The following is a 16,786-nucleotide window of genomic DNA, read 5'->3' as shown; positions in this document are numbered from 1 at the left end:
TTATATTTTTTAGTTTTTAAATTTTTTTAAAACATAAACTCTAAAATTTTCTTTTGATGGTGATCTATTTGCTTTTTTCGTTTACAGGATGAAGGGAGACCGAAAACTCAAAGTTTTTATTTAAGAAAAATGAGTACATCTAAAATGGAAATGCACAATGCACAAATGTAGAGAGTGATAATTTCGAAGAGTCTCTGTAATTTTAGGGATTGTAAGCTCTTTTTAGCTTTTTTATATCAGGTTTTGCAATCGTCAGGAAAAAGGGGAGGCGGGGGATTTTTAACTGAGTGTTGACTCCGAATCCATAAGTCATTTCTTAGGGTAATATAGCCCGTAATGCATGATAAATCACTTGACAATCATCTATGATCGTTAGGTCATCTTTTTTGTAAGTGGGCAAAATAATGGCTAGTTTGACTAAGGTAAATATCCCACCCCACGTTCACTTTAGAAATTAATGAACGTTTGTCACTCTATTCAAAAGGTTTTGATCCATAGGTGATTTGCATCTTTAACACGTTTCATGCATGCATATCCTTTTTTAAAGCATGTGTGGAAGAAATCTTTTTTTTATAAAATTCCAAGCTGTTAGGGTTGAACTAGTGGAATTTCCCAAACTTGGACAGCAAAACTTTTGGGTTCATTTGTGGTGTGTGAATAAATTTTCTTTACTGACATTTGTTGTTGTTTTAAATTTTTTCCAAACATAAACTCTAAAATTTTGATTTTGTGGTGATCTATTTGCATTTTTGGTTTACGGGATGAAGGGAGACCGAAAACTCAAAGTTTTCATTTAAGAAAAATGAGTACATCTAAAATGGAAATGCACAATGCACAAATGTACAGAGTGATAATTTCGAAGTGTCTCTGTAATTTTAGGGATTGTAAGCTCTTTTTAGCTTTTTTATATCAGGTTTTTCAATCGTCAGGAAAAAGGGGAGGCGGGGGATTTTTAACTGATTGTTTACTCCCAACCCATAAGTCATTTCTTAAGGCAATATAGTCCGTTACGTATTATAAATCACTTTTCAATCAACTATGAACGTTATGTCAGCTTTTTGTAAGTGGGAAAAATAATGGCTTGTTTGACTTGGGTAAATATCCCACCGCACGTTCACTTAAGAATTTAAAGAGACTTTGTCATTCTCTTTAAAAACTTTGGATCCATAGGTGATTTGCATCTTTAACACATTTCAAGCATGCATATCCATTTTTAAAGCATGTGTGCAAGAAATCTCTTTCTTATAAAATTCCATGCTTTAGGGTTGAACTAATGGAATTTCCCAAACTTGGACTGCAAAACTTTTGTGTTCATTTTTTGTGTTTGAATAAATTCTCTTTACTTGCATTTGTTAATGGTTTAAATTTTTTCCATGCATAAACTCTAAAATTTTCATTTTGAGGTGATCTATTTGCCTTTTTGGTCTACGGGATGAAGGGAGAACGAAAACTCAAAGTTTTGATTTAAGAAAAAAGAGAACTTCTAAAATGGAAATGCACTTTGCACCAATGTAGAGAGAGATAATTCCAAAGAGTGTCTGTAATTTTTATGGATTGTAAGCTCTTTTTAGTTTTTATATATCAGGTATTGCAATCGTCGAGAAAAGGGTGAGGCAGAGGATTTTTAACTGAGTATTGACTCCCAACCCATAAGTCATTTCTTAGGGTAATATAGTCCATTACGCATGGTAAATCACTTTACAATCAACTATGATCGTTAGGTCAGCTTTTTGTAAGTGGGCTAAATAATCGCTCGTTTGACTCGGGTAAATATCCCACCGCACGTTCACCTGAAAATTTAAAGAGCGTTTGTCATTCTCCTTAAAAGGTTTGGATCCATAGGTGATTTGCATGTTTAACACGTTTCAAGCATGCATATCCATTTTTAAAGCATGTCTCGAAGACATCTCATTCTTATCAAATTCCAAGCTGTTAGGGTTGAACTGGTGCAATTTCCCAAACTTGGACTGCAAAACTTTTGGGTTCATTTGTGGTGCGTGAATAAATTTTTTGAACTTTTATTTTATATTTTTTTTTAAAAATTAAAAACATAAACTCTAAAATTTTCATTTAGTGGTGATCTATTTGCATTTTTGGTTTACGGGATGAAGGGAGACCGAAAAATCAAATTTTTTATTTAAGAAAAATGAGTCGATCTAAAATGGAAATGCACAATGCACAAATGTAGAGAGAGATAATTCCAAGGAGTGTCTGTAATTTTTAGGGAATGTAAGCTCTTTTTAGTTTTTTTATATCAGGTTTTCCAATCGTCGAAAAAAAGAGGAGGCGGGGGATTTTTAACTGAGTGTTGACTCCAATTCCATAAGTCATTTCTTAGGGTAATATAGCCCGTAATGCATGATAAATCACTTTACAATCATCTATGATCGTTAGGTCAGCTTTTTTGTAAGTGGGCAAAATAATGGCTAGTTTGACTCAAGTAAATATCCCACCGCACGTTTACTTTTGAATTTAATGAACGTTTGTCACTCTCTTCAAAAGGTTTTGATCCATAGGTGATTTGCATCTTTAACACGTTTCATGCATGCATATCCATTTTTAAAGCATGTGTGGAAGAAATCTCTTTCTTATAAAATTCCAAGCTGTTTGGGTTGAACTAGTGGAATTTCCCAAACTTGGACAGCAAAACTTTTGGGTACATTTGTGGTGTGTGAATAAATTTTCTTTACCTACTTTTGTTATTTTTTTAAATTTTTTCCAAAAATAAACTCTAAAATTTTTATTTTGTGGTGATCTATTTGCATTTTTGGTTGACGGGATAAAGGGAGATTGAAAACTCAAAGTTTTGATTTAGGAAAAATGAGTACATCTAAAATGGAAATGCACATTGCAAAAATGTAGAGAGTGATAATTTCAAAGTGTCTCTTTAATTTTAGGGATTGTAAGCTCTTTTTAGCTTTTATATATCAGGTTTTGCAATCGTCAGGAAAAAGGGGAAGCGGGGGATTTTTAACTGAGTGTTGACTCCTAACCCATAAGTCATTTCTTAGGGTAATATAGTCCGTTACGCATGATAAATCACTTTACAATCAACTATGATCGTTAGGTCAGCATTTTGTAAGTGGCCAAAATAATGGCTCGTTTGACTCGGGTAAATATCCCACCACATGTTCACTTGAGAATTTAAAGAGTGTTTGTCATTCTCTTTAAAAGCTTTGGATCCATAGGTGATTTGCATCTTTAACATGTTTCAAGCATGCATATCCATTTCTAAAGCATGTGTGGAAGAAATCTCTTTCTTTAAAATTCCAAGATGTTAGGGTTGATCTAGTGGAATTTCCCAAACATGGACAACAACACTTTTGGGTTCATTTGTGGTGTGAGAATAAATTTTATTTACTGACATTTGTTATTTTTTAAATTTTTTCCAAACATAAACTCTAAAATTTTCATTTTGTGGTAATCTATTTGCATTTTTGGTTTACGGGACGAAGAGAGACCGAAAACTCAAAGTTTTCATTTAAGAAAAATGAGTACATCTAAAATAAAAATGCACAATGCACAAATGTAGAAAGAGATAATTCCAAAGAGTGTCTGTAATTTTTAGGGATTGTTAGCTCTTTTTAGTTTTTATATATCAGGTTTTGCAATCATCGAGGAAAAAGGAAAGGCAGGGGATTTTTAACTGTGTATTGACTCCCAATCCATAAGTCATTTCTTAGGGTAATATATCCCGTAATGCATCATAATTCACTTTACAATCATCTATGATCGTTAGGTCAGCTTTTTTGTAAGTGGGCAAAATAATGGCTAGTTTGACTGCGGTAAATATCCCATCGCACGTTCACTTTAGAATTTAATGAATGTTTGTCACTCTCTTCTAAAGGTTTTGATCTATAGGTGATTTGCATCTTTAATACGTTTCATGCATGCATATCCATTTTTAAAGCATGTGTGGAAGAAATCTCTTTCTTCTAAAATTCCAAGCTGTTAGGGTTGAACTAGTGGAATTTCCCAAACTTGGACAGCAAAACTTTTGGGTTCATTTGTGGTGTGTGAATAAATTTCCTTTACTTACATTTGTTATTGTTTTAAATTTTTTCCAAACATAAACTCTAAAATTTTCATTTTGTGGTGATCTATTTGCATTTTTGGTTAACGGGATGAAGGGAGACCGAAAACACAAAGTTTTTATTGAAGAAAAATGAGTACATCTAAAATGAAAATGCACAATGCACAAATGTAGAGAGTGATAATTTCAAAGAGTCTCTGTAATTTTAGGGATTGTAAGCTCTTTTTAGCTTTTATATATCAGGTTTTGCAATCGTCAGGAGAAAGGGGAGGTGAGGGATTTTTAACTGAGTGTTAACTCCCAACCCATAAGTCATTTCTTAGGGTAATATAGTCCGTTATGCATGGTAAATCACTTTACAATCAACTATGATCGTTAGGTCAACTTTTTGTAAGTGGTCAAAATAATGGCTCGTTTGACTCAGGTAAATATCCCACCGCACGTTCACTTGGGAATTTAAAGAGTGTTTGTCATTCTCTTTAAAAGGTTTGGATCCATAGGTAATTTGCATCTTTAACACGTTTCAAGCATGCATATCCATTTCCAAAGCATGTTTGGAAGAAATCTCTTTCTTTAAAATTCCAAGATGTTAGGGTTGAACTAGTGGAATTTCCCAAACTTGGACTGCAAAACTTTTGTGTTCATTTGTTGTGTTTGAATAAATTTTCTTTACTTGCATTTGTTATTGGTTTATATTTTTTCCTTCCATAACTCTAAAATTTTCATTTTGAGGTGATCTATTTGCCTTTTTTTTTCACGGGATGAAGGGAGACCAAAAACTCAAAGTTTTGATTTATGAAAAAAGAGAACTTCTAAAATGGAAATGCACAATGCACAAATGTAGAGAGAGAGAATTCCGAAGAGTGTCTATAATTTTTATGAATTTTAAGCTCTTTTTAGTTTTTATGTATCAGGTTTTACAATCGTCGGGAAAAGGGTGAGGCGGGGGATTTTTAACTGAGTGTTGACTCCCAATCCATAAGTCATTTCTTAGGGTAATATAGCCCATTACACATAATAAATCACTTTCCAATCATCTATGATCGTTAGGTCAGCTTTTTGTAAGGGGGCTAAATAACGGCTCGTTTGACTCAGGTAAATATCCCACCGCACGTTCACTTGAGAATTTAACTAGTGTTTGTCATTCTCTTTAAAAGGTTTGGATCCAGAGGTGATTTGCATCTTTAACACATTTCAAACATGCATATCCATTTTTAAAGCATGTATGGAAGAAATCTCATTCTTATAAAATTCTAATTTTTTAGGGTTGAGCTAGTAGAATTTCCAAAACTTGCACAGCAAAACTTTTGGGTTCATTTGTCCTGTGTGAATAAATTTTCTTTACTTACATTTATTATTTTTTAAAAAAATTTAAAACATAAACTCTAAAATTTTCATTTTGTAGTGATCTATTTGCTTTTTTGGTTTACGGGATGAAGGGAGACCTAAAACTCAAAGTTTTTATTTAAGAAATATGAGTACATCTAAAATGGAAATGCACAATGCACAAATGTAGAGAGAGATAATTCCAAGGAGTGTCTATAATTTTTAGGGATTGTAAGCTCTTTTTTGTTTATATATATCAGGTTTTGCAATCGTCGAGGAAAAAGGAAAGCAAGGGATTTTTAACTGAGTGTTGACTCCCAATCCATAAGTCATTTCTTTGGGTAATATAGCCCGTAACGCATGATAATTCACTTTACAATCATCTATGATCGTTAGGTCAGCTTTTTTGTAAGTGGGCAAAATAATGGCTAGTTTGACTCCGGTAAATATCCGACCAAACGTTGACTTTAGAATTTAATTAACGTTTGTCACTCTCTTCAAAAGGTTTTGATCCACAGGTGATTTTCATCTTTAACAAGTTTCATGCATGCATATCCATTTTTAAAACATGTGTGGAAGAAATCTCTTTCTTATAAAATTCCAAGCTTTGAGGGTTGAACTAGTGGAATTTCCCAAACTTGGACAACAAAACTTTTGGATTCATTTGTGGTGACTGAATAAATTTTCTTTACTTTAATTTGTTATTGTTTTAAATTTTTTCCAAACAAAACCTCTAAAATTTTCATTTTGTGGTGATCTACTTGCATTTTTGGTTTACGGGATGAAGGAAGACCGAAAACTCAAACTTTTTTTTTAAGAAAAATGAGTACATCTAAAATGGAAATGCACAATGCACAAATGTAGAGAGTGATAATTTCAAAGAGTCTCTGTAATTTTAGGGATTGTATGCTTTTTTAGCTTTTATATATCAGGTTTTGCAATAGTTAGGAAAAAGGGGAGGCGGAGGATTTTTAACTGAGTGTTGATTCCCAACCCATAACTCATTTCTTTGGGTAATATAGTCCGTTACGCATGATAAATCACTTTACAATCAACTATGATCGATAGGTCAGCTTTTTGTAACTGGGCAAAATAATGGCTCGTTTGACTCGGGTAAATATCCCACCGCACGTTCACTTGAGAATTTAAAGAGCGTTTGTCATTCTCTTTAAAAGCTTTGGATCCAAAGGTGATTTGCATCTTTAACACGTTTCAAGCGTGCATATCCATTTTTAAAGCATGTGTGGAAGAAATCTTTCTTATAAAATTCCAAGCTGTTCGGGTTGAAATAGTGGAATTTCCCAAACTTGGACTGCAAAACTTTTGTGTTCATTTTTTGTGTTTGAATAAATTTTCTTTACTTGCATTTGTTATTGGTTTAAATTTTTTCCATGCATAAACTCTAAAATTTTCATTTTGAGGTGATCTATTTGCATTTTTGGTTGACAGGTTTAGAGAGACCGAAAACTCAAAAGTATTGATTTAAGAAAAAAGAGAACTTCTAAAATTGAAATGCACAATGCACAAATGTAGAGAGAGATAATTCCAAAGAGTGTCTGTAATTTTTATGGTTTGTAAGCTCTTTTTAGTTTTTATATATCAGGTTTTGCAATCGTCGGGAAAAGGGTGAGGCGGGGGATTTTTAACTGAGTGTTGACTCCCAATCCATAAGTCATTTCTTAGGGTTTTAAAGCCCGTAACGCATGATAAATCACTTTCCAATCATCTATGATCCTTAGGTCAGCTTTTTGTAAGTGGGCTACATAATGGCTTGTTTCACTCGAGTAAATAACCCACCGCACGTTCACTTGAGAATTTTAAGAGACTTGGTCATTCTCTTTAAAAGCTTTGGATCCAAAGGTGATTTGCATCTTTAACATGTTTCAAGCATGTATATCCATTTTTAAAGCATGTGTGTAAGAAATCTCTTTCTTATAAAATTCCAAGCTGTTAGAGTTGAACTAGTGGAATTTCCAAAACATGGACGGCAAAACTTTTGGGTTCATTTGTCGTGTGTGAATAAATTTTCTGAACTTACATTTTTATTTTTTCAAAAATTTTTAAAACATTAACTCTAAAATTTTCATTTTGTGGTGATGTATTTGCATTTTTGGTTTACGGGATGAAGGGAGACCGAAAAATCAAAGTTTTTAGTTAAGAAATATGAGTACATCTAAAATGGAAATGCACAATGCACAAATGTAGAGAGAGATAATTCCAAGGAGTGTCTATAATTTTTAGGGATTTTAAGCTCTTTTTTGTTTTTATATATCAGGTTTTGCAATCGTCGAGGAAAAAGGAAAGGTAGGGGATTTTTAACTGAGTGTTGACTCCCAATCCATAAGTCATTTCTTTGGGCAATATAGCCCATAACGCATGATAATTCACTTTACAATCATCTATGATCGTTAAGTCAGCTTTTTTGTAAGTGGGCAAAATAATGGCTAGTTTGACTCCGGTAAATATCCGACCAAACGTTCACTTTAGAATTTAATGAACGTTTGTCACTCTCTTCAAAAGGTTTTGATCCACAGGTGATTTTCATCTTTAACAAGTTTCATGCATGCATATCCATTTTTAAAACATGTGTGGAAGAAATCTCTTTCTTATAAAATTTCAAGCTTTTATGGTTGAACTAGTGGAATTTTCCAAACTTGGACAGCAAAACTTTTGGGTTCATTTGTGGTGTGTGAATAAATTTTCTTTACTTACATTTGTTATTGTTTTGAATTTTTTCCAAACAAAACCTCTAAAATTTTCATTTTGTGGTGATCTACTTGCATTTTTGGTTTACGGGATGAAGGGAGACCGAAAACTCAAAGTTTTTTTTTTAAGAAAAATGGGTACATCTAAAATGGAAATGCACAACGCACAAATGTAGAGAGTGATAATTTCAAAGAGACTCTGTAATTTTAGGGATTGTAAGCTTTTTTAGCTTTTATATCACGTTTTGCAATAGTTAGGAAAAAGGGGAGGCGGGGGATTTTTAACTGAGTGGTGATTCCCAACCCATAAGTCATTTCTTTGGGTAATATAGTCCGTTACGCATGATAAATCACTTTACAACCAACTATGATCGATAGGTCAGCTTTTTGTAACTGGGCAAAATAATGGCTCGTTTGACTCGGGTAAATATCCCACCGCACGTTCACTTGAGAATTTAAAGAGCGTTTGTCATTCTCTTTAAAAGCTTTGGATCCAAAGGTGATTTGCGTCTTTAACACGTTTCAAGCGTGCATATCCATTTTTAAAGCATGTGTGGAAGAAATCTCTTTCTTATAAAGTTCCAAGTTGTTAGGGTTGAAATAGTGGAATTTCCCAAACTTGGACTGCAAAACTTTTGTGTTCATTTGCTGTGTTTGATAAATTTTCTTTACTTGCATTTTTTATTGGTTTAAATTTTTTCCATGCATAAACTCTAAAATTTTCATTTTGAGGTGATCTATTTGCCTTTTTGGTTTACGGGTTTAGAGAGACCGAAAACTCAAAAGTATTGATTTAAGAAAAAAGAGAACTTCTAAAATTGAAATGCACAATGCACAAATGTAGAGAGAGATAATTCCAAAGAGTGTCTGTAATTTTTATGGTTTGTAAGCTCTTTTTAGTTTTTATATATCAGGTTTTGCAATCGTCGGGAAAAGGGTGAGGCGGGGGATTTTTAACTGAGTGTTGACTCCCAATCCATAAGTCATTTCTTAGGGTTTTAAAGCCCGTAATGCATGATAAATCACTTTCCAATCATCTATGATCTTTAGGTCAGCTTTTTGTAAGTGGGCTAAATAATGGCTCGTTTCACTCGGGTAAATATCCCACCGCACGTTCACTTGAGAAATTTAAGAGAGTTCGTCATTCTCCTTTAAAGCATTAGATCCATAGGTGATTTGCATCTTTAACATGTTTCAAGCATGTACATCCTTTTTTAAAGCATGTGTGTAAGAAATCTCTTTGTTATAAAATCCCAAGCTGTTAGAGTTGAACTAGTGGAATTTCCAAAACTTGGACGGCAAAACTTTTGGGTTCATTTTTGGTGTGTGAATAAATTTTATGAACTTACATTTTTTATTTTTTAAAAAATTTTTAAAACATAAACTCTGAAATTTTCATTTTGTGGTGATTTATTTGCATTTTTGGTTTACGGGATGAAGGGAGACCGAAAAATCAAAGTTTTTATTTAAGAAAAATGAGTACATCTAAAATGGAAATGCACAATGCACAAATGTAGAGAGAGATAATTCCAAGGAGTGTCTATAATTTTTAGGGATTGTAAGCTCTTTTTAGTTTTTTTATATCACGTTTTGCAATCGTCGGAAAAAAGGGGAGGTGGGGCATTTTTAACTGAGTGTTGACTCCCAATCCATAAGTCATTTCTTAGGGTAATATATTCCGTAATGCAAGATAATTCACTTTACAATCATCTATGATCGTTAGGTCAGCTTTTTTGTAAGTAGGCAAAATAATGGCTAGTTTGACTCCAGCAAATATCCCATCGCACGTTCACTTTAGAATTTAATGAACGTTTGTCACTCTCTTAAAAAAGTTTTGATCTATAGGTGATTTGCATATTTAACATGTTTCATGCATGCATATCCATTTTTAAAGCATGTGTGGAAGAAATCTCTTTCTTCTAAAATTCCAAGTTGTTATGGTTGAACTAGTGGAATTTCCCAAACTTGGACAGCAAAACTTTTGGGTTCATTTGTGGTGTTTGAAAAAATTTTCTTTACTTACATTTGTTATTGTTTTAAATTTTTTCCAAACATAAACTCTAAAATTTTCATTTTCTGGTGATCTATTTGCATTTTTGGTTTACGGGAGGAAGGGAGACCGAAAACACAAAGTTTTTATTTAAGAAAAATGAGTACATCTAAAATGGAAATGCACAATGCACAAATGTAGAGAGTGATAATTTCAAAGAGTCTCTATAATTTTAGCGATTGTAAGCTCTTTTTAGCTTTTATATATCAAGTTTTGCAATCGTCAGGAAAAAGGGGAGATGGGGGTTTTTAAACTGAGTGTTCACTCCGAACCCATAAGTCATTTCTTAGGGTAATATAGTCCGTTATGCATGATCAATCACTTTACAATCAACTATGATCGTTAGGTCAGCTTTTTGTATATGGGCAAAATAATGGCTCGTTTGACTCGGGTAAATATCCCACTGCACGTTCACTTGAGAATTTAAAGAGCGTTTGTCATTCTCTTTAAAAGCTTTGGATCCATAGGTGATTTGCATCTTTAACACGTTTCAAGCATGCATATCCATTTTTAAAGCATGTGTGGAAGAAATCTCATTCTTATAAATTTCCATGCTGTTAGGGTTGAACTAGTGGAATTTCACAAACTTGGACTGCAAAACTTTTGTGTTCATTTGTTGTGTTTGAATAAATTTTATTTACTTGCATTTGTTCTCGGTTTAATTTTTTCCATGCATAAACTCTAACATTTTCATTTTGAGGTGATCTATTTGTCTTTTTGGTTTACGGGATGAAGGGAGACCGAAAACTCAAAGTTTTCATTTAAGAAAAAAGTGAACTTCTAAAATGGAAATGGTCAACGCACAAACTTAGAGAGAGATAATTCCAAAGAGTGTCTGTAATTTTTATGGATTGTAAGCTCTTTTTAGTTTTTATATATCAGGTTTTGCAATCGTCGGGAAAAGGGTGAGGCGGAGGATTTTTAACTGAGTGTTGACTCCCAATCCATAAGTCATTTTTTAGGATAATATAGCCCGTTACGCATGATAAATCACTTTCCAATCATCTATGATCGTTAGGTAAGCTTTTTGTAAGTGGGCAAAATAATAGCTCATTTGACTCGCGTAAATATCCCACCGCACGTTCACTTGAGAATTTAATGTGCGTTTGTCATTCTCTTTAAAAGGTTTGGATCCATAGGTGATTTGCATCTTTAACACGTTTCAAGCCTGCATATCCATTTTTAAAGCATGTGTGGAAGAAATCTCCTTCTTATAAAATTCCAAGCTGTTAGGGTTGAACTGGTGGAATTTCTCAAACTTGGACAACAAAACTTTTGGGTTCATTTGTGGTGTATGAATAAATTTTCTTTACTTACATTTTTTATTTTTTAAAAAAATTTCAAAACATAAACTCTAAAATTTTCATTTTGTGGTGATCTATTTGCATTTTTGTATTACGGGATGAAGGAAGACCGAAAACTCAAAGTTTTTATTTAAGAAAAATGAGTACATCTAAAATGGAAATGCACATTGCACAAATGTAGAGAGTGATAATTTCGAAGAGTCTCTGTAATTTTAGGGATTGTAAGCTCTTTTTAGCTTTTTTATATCAGGTTTTGCGATAGTCAGGAAAAAGGGGAGGCGGGGGATTTTTAACTGAGTGTTGACTCTGAATCCATAAGTCATTTCTTAGGGTAATATAGCCCGTAATGCATGATAAAGCACTTTACAATCATCTATGATCGTTAGGCCAGCTCTTTTGTAAGTGGGCAAAATAATGGCTTGTTTGACTCAGGTAAATATCCCATTTTAGAATTTAATGAACGTTTGTCACTCTCTTCAAAAGGTTTAATCCTTAGGTGATTTGCATCTTTAACACGTTTCAAGCATGCATATCCATTTTTAAAGCATGTGTGGAATAAATCTCTTTCTTATTAAATTCCAATCTGTTAGGGTTGAACTAGTGGAATTTCCCAAATTTGGACTGCAAAACTTTTGTGTTCATTTGTTCTGTTTGAATAAATTCTCTTTACTTGCATTTGTTAATGGTTTAACTTTTTTGAATGCATAAACTCTAAAATTTTCATTTTGAGGTGATCTATTTGCCTTTTTGGTTTACGGGATGAAGGGAGACCGAAAACTCAAACTTTTGATTTAAGAAAAAAGAGAACTTTTAAAATGGAAACGCACTACACACAAATGTAGAGAGAGATAATTCCAAAGAGCCTCTGTAATTTTTATGGATTGTAAGCTCTTTTTAGTTTTTATATATCAGGTTTTGCAATTGCCGGGAAAAGGGTGAGGTGGGGGATTTTTAACTAAGTGTTGACTCCCAATCCATAAGTCATTTTTTAGGATAATATAGCCCGTTACGCATGATAAATCACTTTCCAATCATCTATGATCGTTAGGTAAGCTTTTTGTAAGTGGGCAAAATAATGGCTCGTTTGATTCGAGTAAATATCCCACCGCACGTTCACTTGAGAATTTAATGTGCGTTTGTCATTCTCCTTAAAAGGTTTGGATCCATAGGTGATTTGCATCGTTAACACGTTTCAAGCATGCATATCCATTTTTAAAGCATGTGTGAAAGAAATCTCATTCTTAAAAAATTCCAAGCTGTTAGGGTTGAGCTGTTGGAATTTCTCAAACTTGGACAACAGAACTTTTGGGTTTATTTGTGGTGTGTCAATAAATTTTCTTTACTTATATTTGTTATTTTTTAAAAAAATTTTAAAACGTAAACTCTAAAATTTTCATTGTGTGGTGATCTATTTGCATTTTTGGTTTACGGGATGAAGGGAGACCGAAAACTCAAAGTTTTTATTTAAGAAAAATGAGTACATATAAAATGGAAATGCACAATGCACAAATGTAGAGAGTGATAATTTCAATGAGTCTCTGTAATTTTGGGGATTGTAAGCTCTTTTTAGCTTTTTTATATCAGGTTTTGCAATAGTCAGGAAAAAGGGGAGGCAGGGGATTTTTAACTGAGTGTTGACTCCGAATCCATAAGTCATTTCTTAGGGTAATATAGCCCGTAATGCATGATAAATTACTTTACAATCATCTATGATCGTTAGGTCAGCTTTTTTGTAAGTGGGCAAAATAATGGCTTGTTTGACTCAGGTAAATATCCCACCGCACGTTCACTTTAGAATTTAATTTGTCACTCTCTTCAAAAGGTTTAATCCTTAGGTGATTTGCATCTTTAACACGTTTCAAGCATGCATATCCATTTTTAAAGCATGTGTGGAAGAAATCTCTTTCTTATAAAATTCCAATCTGTTAGGGTTGAACTAGTGGAATTTCCCAAATTTGGACTGCAAAACTTTTTTGTTCATTTGTTGTGTTTGAATAAATTCTCTTTACTTGCATTTGTTAATGGTTTAAATTTTTTGAATGCATAAACTCTAAAATTTTCATTTTGAGGTGATCTATTTGCCTTTTTGGTTTACGGGATGAAGGGAAACCGAAAACTCAAAGTTTTGATTTAAGAAAAAAGAGAACCTCTAAATTGGAAATGCACATTGCACAAATATAGAGAGAGATAATTCCAAAGAGTGTCTGTATTTTTTATGGATTGTAAGCTCTTTTTAGTTTTTATATATCAGGTTTTGCAATCTTTGAGAAATGGGTGAGGCAGAGGATTTTTAACTGAGTGTTGACTTCCAACCCATAAGTCATTTCTTAGGGTAATATAGTCCGTTACGCATGATAAATCACTTTACAATCAACTATGATCGTTAGGTCAGCTTTTTGTAAGTGGGAAAAATAATCGCTCATTTGACTCGGGTAAATATCCCACGACACGTTCACCTGAGAATTTAAAGAGCGTTTGTCATTCTCTTTAAGAGGTTTGGATCCATAGGTGATTTTCATCTTTACCATGTTTCAAGCATGCATATCTATTTTCAAAACAAGTGTGGAAGACATCTCATTCTTATAAAATTCCAAGCTCTTAGGGTTGAACTGGTGCAATTTCCCAAACTTGGACAACAAAATTTTTGGGTTCATTTGTGGTGTGTGAATAAATTTTCTTTACTAACATTTGATATTTTTAAAAAAATTTTTAAAACATAAACTCTAAAATTTTCATTTTGTGGTGATCTATTTGCATTTTTGGTTTACGGGATGAAGGGAGACCGAAAACTCAAAGTTTTTATTTAAGAAAAATGAGTACATCTAAAAAGCAAATGCACAATGAACAAATGTAGAGAGATATAATTCCAAGGAGTGTTTGTAATTTTTAGGGATTGTAAGCTCTTTTTAGTTTTTATACATATCAGGTTTTCCAATCGTCGAAAAAAAGGGGAGGAGGGGGATTTTTAACTGAGTGTTGACTCCCAATCCATAAGTCATTTCTTAGGCTAATATAGCCCGTAATGCATGATAAATCACTTTACAATCATCTATGATCGTTAGGTCACCTTTTTTGTAAGTGGGCAAAATAATGGCTTGTTTGACTCATGTAAATATCCCACCGCACGTTCACTTTAGATTTTAATGAACGTTTGTCACTCTCTCCAAAAGGTATTGATCCTTAGGTGATTTTCACCTTTAACACGTTTCATGCATGCATATCCATTTTTAAAAATTTTGTGGAAGAAATCTCTTTCTTATAAAATTCCAAGCTGTTACGGTTGAACTAGTAGAATTTCCCAAACTTGGACAGCAAAACTTTTGGATTCATTTGTGGTGTGTGAATAAATTTTATTTACTTACATTTGTTAATGTTTTAAATTTTTTCCAAACATAAACTCTAAAATATTTATTTTGTGGTGAACTATTTGCATTTTTGGTTTACGAGATGAAGGGAGACCATAAACTCAAAGTTTTTATTTAAGAAAAATGAGTACATCTAAAATTGAAATGCACAATGCACAAATGTAGAGAGTGATAATTTCAAAGAGTCTCTGTAATTTTAGGGATTGTAAGCTCTTTTTAGCTTTTATATATCAGGTTTTGCAATCGACGGGAAAAAGGGGAGGCGGGGGATTTTTAACTGATTGTTCACTCCCAATTCATAAGTCATTTCTTAGGGTAATATAGCCCATAACGCATGATAAATCACTTTACAATCATCTATGATCGTTAGGTCTACTTTTTTGTAAGTGGGCAAAATAATGGCTAGTTTGACTCAGGTAAATATCCCACCCCTCGTTCACTTTAGAATTTAATGAACGTTTGTCATTCTCTTTAAAAGCTTTGGATCCATAGGTGATTTGCATCTTTAACACGTTTCAAGCATGCGTATCCATTTTTAAAGCATGTGTGGAAGAAATCTCTTTCTTATAAAATTCCAAGATGTTAGGGTTGAACTAGTGGAATTTCCCAAACTTGGACTGCAAAACTTTTGTGTTAATTTGTTGTGTTTGAATAAATTTTCTTTACTTACATTTATTATTTTTTTAAATTTTTGTAAAACATAAATTCTAAAATTTTCGTTTTGTGGTGATCTATTTGCATTTTTGGTTTACGGGATAAAGGACGACCGAAAACTCAAAGTTTTTATTTAAGAAAAATGAGTACATCTAAAATTGAAATGCACAATGCACAAATGTAGAGAGTGATAATTTCAAAGAGTCTCTCTAATTTTAGGGATTGTAAGCTCTTTTTAGCTTTTATATATCAGGTGTTGCAATCGTCAGGAAAAAAGGGACGTGGGGGATTTTTAACTGTGTTTTGACTCCAAATCCGTAAGTGTTTTCTTAGGATAATATAGCCCGTAACGCATGATAAATCACTTTACAATCATTTATGATTGTTAGGTCAGCTTTTTTGTAAGGGGCAAAATAATGGCTAATTTGACTAGGGTAAATATCCCACCACACGTTCACTTTAGAATTTAATGAACGTTTGTCATTCTCATTAAAAGCTTTGGATCCATATGTGATTTGCATCTTTACCACTTTTCATGCATGCATATCCATTTTTAAAGCATGTGTGGTAGAAATCTCTTTCTTATAAAATTCCAAGTTGTTTGGGTTGAACTAGTGGAAATTTCCAAACTTGGACAGCAAAACTTTTGGGTTCATTTGTGGTATGTGAATAAATTTTCTTTACTTACATTTGTTATTGTATTAAATTTTTTCCAAACATAAACTCTAAAATTTTCATTTTGTGGTGATCTATTTGCATTTTTGGTTTACGGGATGAAGGGAGACAGAAAACTCAAAGTTTTTATTTAAGAAAAATGAGTACATCTAAAATGGAAATGCACAATGCACAAATGCAGAGAGTGATAATTTCAAAGAGTCTCTGTAATTTTAGGGATTGTAAGCTCTTGTTAGCTTTTTTATATCAGGTTTTGCAAGCATCAAGAAAAAGGGGAGGCGGGGATTTTTAACTAAATGTTGACTCCCAACCGATAAGTCATTTCTTAAGGTAATATAGTCCGTTACGCAAGATAAATCACTTTACAATCAACTATGATCGTTAGGTCAGCGTTTTGTAAGTGGGCAAAATATGGCTCATTTGACTCAGGTAAATATCCCACCACATGTTCACTTGAGAATTTAAGGAACGTTTGTCATTCTCTTTAAATGCTTTGGATCCGTAGGTGATTTGCATCTTTAACAAGTTTCAAGCATGCATATCAATTTTTAAAGCATGTGTGGAAGAAATCTCTTTCTTATAAAATTCCAAGATGTTAGGGTTGAACTAGTGGAATTTCCAAAACTTGGACTGAAAAACTTTTGTGTTCATTTGTTGTGGTTGAATAAATTTTC

This window comes from Aristolochia californica, unplaced genomic scaffold (genome assembly GCF_029961685.1).
Source record: "Aristolochia californica isolate CCGP_79_NKW_82.1479 unplaced genomic scaffold, dmAriCali1.0.hap1 SCAF_5, whole genome shotgun sequence".
NCBI lineage: Eukaryota > Viridiplantae > Streptophyta > Magnoliopsida > Piperales > Aristolochiaceae > Aristolochia > Aristolochia californica.
This window is presented reverse-complemented; position numbering follows the sequence as displayed.